Below are 6,481 nucleotides of genomic sequence, written 5' to 3' on the forward strand. Positions count from 1 at the left end.
ACCCCATAACCCCTCTAAGCCTCAGTTTTCTTATATGTAAAATGTGGATATTACCAACCTCACAAGGTACAGTGATTCTTAAATGAAATAATACATGTGAAAATGCTTTGTTGCTTTGTAGAATGGAAAGCATTATAAAAATGTAAACTTGGTTGATATTATTTGGAATTGCTATTGCAACTGAGACACTGTGGCTAAGAAAATGAGGGTCTGGGGCCCACGTGCCACTAAAATGAGTTCGTCGGTTTTGTGTCCCGTGAAGCACATCTTCCACATTCTCACTAGTCCCAGGCCTGCCTCCTCTCTGGCTTCCTCTCTCTGACACAGACCTTGAGCTCATGCCCTACTATGCCCTTACACTCCCCCCAATTGTGTGTCATGCGTTCTCTGAACCCAGTGCTTTCCTATAAACTGCTTCTTCTATCTGGAATTCTTTACTCCCTGGCCCACTCTTCCAGCTTATCACTCATCCATTCATTCAACAAATATTTATTGAGCACTACTATGGGACAGGTACCGTTCTAGGTACCAAAGATAAGTTCCTGCCCTCACGATGCTTACATTCTGATGATGGCTAACTCATACTTTCCCCACTGTGGCTCAACTCAAGGATCACTACCTGCTCCAGGATAATTTCCTAAATGTCCTCTACACACTAACAACCACCAGTCACCAATCCCCACTGAGTTCTGACTGTCCCTCTTGGCCCTCATAGCATCCTCTGCACTCAAATACTAGTCTGTCTTGCCTATTCATGCAAATGGTGAGCTCCTGAGTATGATGATTACATCTTTCAAATTCATTTGCAGAGAAAAGCACATAATAATAACAGCTGTGCACTGAGTGCTAAATATGTGGCTAGCACAGTTCTAAGTACTTTTACATACTGATATATTTAATTCTCACAAAAACAATATGAGGTGGGCATTATTACTGATCCAGTTTGAAGATGAAGAAACAGGCACAAGGAGGTAAAGTGACTTGCCCAAAGTCACAGAGCTGGTAAGGGGTGGAAGCATAATTAGAATTGCTGGCATTCCCACACCTGATCACTGTACTCCCCAGCCTCACAGTTAGGAAACACTGTAGATATTTGGGGGTAGAGGAAAGGCAAGGAGGGGGTAGGAAGGAGAGCCATTTGCTCAGCAAGTAACAGGATAAGAAGACCTTTTTTTATCAGGTACTGGGAGTTGGGACAAGCCTGAGAGAAAAAGAAAGAGAATTTTCTCTCTAAATTTCTGCATCTATTCCTATTTCCTTTACCCCTTCACTTCCTTAAACTTAAGCTACCTTGGGATTATCCAATCAGTTCGAATATGCTTTAATTAATGACACTGTTCAAGCTGGTCTCTGTTCTTTCAAGCCCCAAAAGACAACCTCATGAACAGGGGGACTGAGGACTCCAGGACTGTGGTCTCCTTCCTGTCAGTCAACACCAGATCCTCATGGTGTGAAACACAGCTGGGATGCAATGTGAAGACATGCTTTAAAGGCTGAACTGGACCCCCAAATATCACCTGGTAAAGCAACAACAGACTCAAAGGCCTGTGAGGGAAAGCAACTAAGAGAACTGTGGAAACAGGCGGGGTATGGGACAGCAGGTGTGAGATGGCTTGTACAGGAATCAAGTACAACAGACACGCAAAGTGGGCTTCCCTGGTGGTACGGTGGTTAAGAATACGCCTGCCAATGCAGGGGACACGGGTTCGAGCCCTGGTCCAGGAAGTTCCCACATGCTGCAGAGCAACTAAGCCCATGTGCCACAACTACTGAGCCCACGTGCCACAACTACTGAAGCCCGAGCACCTAGAGCCTGTGCTCCGCAACAAGAGAAGCCACCACAGTGAGAAGGCTGCGCACCGCAACAAAGAATAGCCCTCACTCACCACAACCAGAGAAGAGCCCGTGTGCAGCAATGAAGACCCAACACAGCCAAAAATAAAAAATAAAGAAATTAAAAAATACTAATAAAGTGAATGTTAAAAAACACGCAAAGTGACTTTGCTTTTTATAACTTCATTCGGAACTTCTGGTTAAGCATGGCAGATTGAACCCATGCATTTATCTCTGCTTCTTCCTTCAATCCTAGTAAAATGACAATGAAAGAATTTTTTTTAAGTGTGAATCTGTAAGGACAAAGAGGAAAAAGAAGACAACAGCAGACAAAAGATATCAACAAGGCTTTGGAAAATGGAAGTGATAGCCAACTATATAATACAGAGAAAGCTGAAATGAAGCAAAGCTGAAAACTAAGCATGAAAAGAAAGAAGTCATCAAGAAGCAAACGAATTTGTACACCAGAACCATAAAAAACCTCTGAATTTTCAGGAACCAGAAAACTCAAATGGCTGAGGCAAGGGATGGGGCTGAAAACAAGAAGATTAAAAGCAGTGAAGAGGCCCACCCTCAAGTACCCAAGTGACTACATCTCTCTATTTTGGTAGAAGACTAGAGGTTTCGCCATTAGTTTAACAGAACTAAAAAGGCTCTCTCAAATGCAAATCAAAACAATAATGAGATATCATCTCACACCAGTCAGAATGGCCATCATCAAAAAATCTACAAACAATAAATGCTGGAGAGGCTGTGGAGAAAAGGGAACCCCCTTGCACTGTTGGTGGGAATGTAAGTTGATAGAGCCACTATGGAGAATAGAATGGAGGTTCCTTAAAAAACTAAAAATAGAACTACCATACGACCCAGCAATCCCACTACTGGGCATATACCCTGAGAAAACCAAAATTCAAAAAGAATCATGTACCACAATGTTCACTGCAGCTCTATTTACAATAGCCAGGACATGGAAGCAACCTAAGTGTCCATCAACAGATGAATGGATAGAGAAGATGTGGCACATGTATACAACGGAATATTACTCTGCCATAAAAAGAAATGAAATTGAGTTATTTTCAGTGAGGTGGATGGACCTAGAGTCTGTCATACAGAATGAAGTAAGTCAGAAAGAGAAAAACAAATACCGTATGCTAACACACATATGTGGAATCTAAAAAGAAAAAAAGGTCATGAAGAACCTAGGGGCAGGACGAGAATAAAGACGCAGACCTACTAGAGAATGGACTTGAGGACACGGGGAGGGGAAAGGGCAAGCTGGAACAAAGTGAGAGAGTGGCATGGACATATATACACTGCCAAATGTAAAGTAGATAGCTAGTGGGAAGCAGCTGCACAGCACAGGGAGATGAGCTCGGTGCTTTGTGAACACCTACAGGGGTGGGATAGGGAGGGTGGCAGGAGGGAGATGCAAGAGGGAAGAGATATGGGGATATATGTATATGTGTAAGTGATTCACTTTGTGATAAAGCAGAAACTAACACACCATTGTAAAGCAATTATACTCCAATAAAGATGTTTAAAAAAAAAAAAGGCTTTCTCTTGAGCACATCAGATTTATCAGAAAATAAGGATCAGGTACCTCAGTGAAAACAGTAGAATTAAGTGAAATTCTATATATTGAAGGAGACCCAACATAGAAGTTCTGCATATCTTTCTTTAAACTTATTCCTAATACATGATGCTTTTGACATTTTTGAAAACAGTATACTTTTTGTTTCCATTTTCTAATTGTTTGCTACTATTGACCACTGACCTTGTATCCAGTGACCTTACCAATTTCACCTAATAATTCAAATCCCACATCTGTGGAATCTTCTGAATTTTGTGTACACAATCATGTCATCTGCAAATAATGAGAGTTTTATTTCTTTCCTTCCTATTCATTTTGCCTTTTTTTTTTCTTGACTTATTTCCCTGGCTAGGACTTTCAGTACAATGTAGGAGAGAAGTGGTGTTGGGGGCATCATTGTCTCCTTCCTGATGTTTCAGGAAAACTTTTAAAATTTCACCGTTAATTATGCTTACTGTAGATTTTTATTATTTTTTGGCAAATTCTTATCTTAATAAGGAAGCTTCCTTTTACTCCTAGTTAGCTAAGAGTTTTGGAGGTTTTTTATCATGAATGGGTATTGAGCTTTATCAAATGTTGTACTTCAGGGACTTCCCTGGTGGCACAGTGGTTAAGAATCCGTCTGCCAATGCAGGGGACACGGGTTCGATCCCTGGTTCAGGAAGATCCCACATGCTGCAGAGCAACTAAGCCCTCACTAAGGGCTGCACCATAGTAGAGATGGTGCATCACACTAAGTAAGTAGTGTACCACAGTTACTGAGCCTGTGCTATAGAGCCTGCGTGCCACAACTACTGAAGCCTAAGGGCCTAGAGCCCATGCTCTGCAACAAGAGGAGCCCGCGCACCACAATGAAGAGCAGCCCCTGCTCACCGCAACTAGAGAAAGCCCGCGTGCAGCAATGAAGACCCAAAACAGCCAAAAATAAATAAATTTAATAAATTTTAAAAAATAATAAGAATTAAAAAAAGAAAGAAAGAGTTCCAGCCAGTCCTGTGGCATGAGTAAGTCACCCAGACTCTCTAAGCCTCCCATTCTGCATTAGTCAATGGGATTCATCATATTAACTCTACCTACTTCCCGGGGTTGGTGTGCAGATACGATGAGACAATGCTTACAAGAGTACTGTGAAACTGCAGGACACTGTTCACAATAAGAATGACATCTGTGACCCATCCAGTTGAATGATGTTGTCAAAAAAGCACTGTCTGGGACTTAGTAGCCTTGCTTTCTCACCCAGAAATCTAAGAATGTATATTTCCCTCATTTTTATTGCTTTTGTCATAGTTTAGGCTCTCTTTCCCTCTTGACTTTCCCTCACTTAAAATCTTTTTTAACTTTTTGCTAAAACGCAATGAAGCTATTCCCTTTCTTCCTTCACACACTTTCACCGCTAGAATGAGGGACCAGACATTTGAACATGCCTTCCCATACTTCATTCCTCTTTGTGGATTCTCCCCAATGATTCCCCCCCTTACTCTTCTCCTTTCACAACAGGTAAACTTACCTATGATCAAGGCCAGTTAAAATGAGAATTTGTTTTCCACGTCAGGTCTTCCTGACGCTCCCCTTTGCCTCTTCTCCCCCTTGCCTCTTCATTGTGTTCCAGATCTCTCCCTCCATTCTACCTTAATTATTCAGAAGACATTCACTGGAGCCACCTATTGTGCCTGGCCCTATGCTAAAAACAGAGGATACAAACTCAAACAGAACACAAACTCCTCAAGGAACTTAGAGCCTAGTGGGAGACACAGATAACTAACCCAACAAATAGACTGATATAATCTGATATGACTAATGATAAATGCGATGATGGAGAAACACCTAACCCAGTATGGGGCTGTGGCTAGAGAAGGCATTGCAGAGGAGGAATTATATAAGTTGGCTCTTAAAGAATGAATTGGAGATGGCTAGATGAAGGAGAAGGAAAAGGGCATCCCATGTCAAGGGAACAGCATGTGCAAAGGCATGAGTGAGCACAGCCTTTGCAAGAAAATCACAAGAAATGGCTGAGCACTGGCTGTACTTGAGGAAGCTCTGAAAAATAAGATACTGAGATTTAGGCAGAAAAAAAACAAATCATGGTGGAGGGTGGCATTTGCTAAGCGAAGAAGCCATGGGGAGGGCTTCCCTGGTGGCACAGTGGTTGAGAATCCGCCTGCCAATGCAGGGGACACAGGTTTGATCCATGGCCCGGGAAGATCCCACATTCCGCGGAGCAGCTAAGCCCGCGTGCCACAACTACTGAGCCGGAGCACCTAGAGCTCGTGCTCTGCAACAAGAGAAGCCACAACAATGAGAAGCCGCACACCACGAGGAAGAGTAGCCCCTGCTCGCCTGAACTAGAGAAAGCCCGCACACAGCAACGAAGACCCAACGCAGCCAAAAATAAAAACAAACGAATTATTAATAAAAAAAAAAGAAGCCATGGGGAGCCGCTGAAGAGGGAAGTGGTGGAATAAGATTTGTGTTTTAGAACTACACGCTGGTGGTTCTGAGAAAGGGCAGATTGAAGAGGTCCTAGATGGAGGCATGAAGACCAATCAGGAGAGGTAAGAAGTAAACAGAAATTCAATTAAGTCAGTGACCTTGGGAGTGAAGAGAAGGGTAGACTCAGAGGTAAAGAGGAGAAAGAAGCTCTAGGACTTCCTGACTAACTGGACATGGCAGGGTGTTGGGCACAGTGAATGAGAGGAAGGGGCCTGGGTAGAATGACACCCAGGTTTCTGACTTCAATATCAGGGTGAACAGAGGCACCATCCCAAAAGAAGCTTCGCATAAGAGATAAGCTTGTTTCTCACACATTTCAAAAGTGATGATTAGGTTAAGTGAAAGACATCAAACACAAAAGCCTATGTACCTTATGTTCTTTCCTGGCTGAGACCAAGCATAATGTACCTCTGCCATAAATAGCCAAAAGGAAAGGAACCCAGACAGCAGCTTCTCTTCCCCAGATCCACACTGCAGCTGGAGTGGGAGAGGAGCAAGAAAGGGCTGCGTACCGTGACACACAACCAGTCTGCAGCTGTAAGCTACAGAGACAAAGACAACTTTGCT

Source organism: Grampus griseus, assembly GCF_964374135.1.
Source record: "Grampus griseus genome assembly, chromosome: 15".
Classification (NCBI taxonomy): domain Eukaryota; kingdom Metazoa; phylum Chordata; class Mammalia; order Artiodactyla; family Delphinidae; genus Grampus; species Grampus griseus.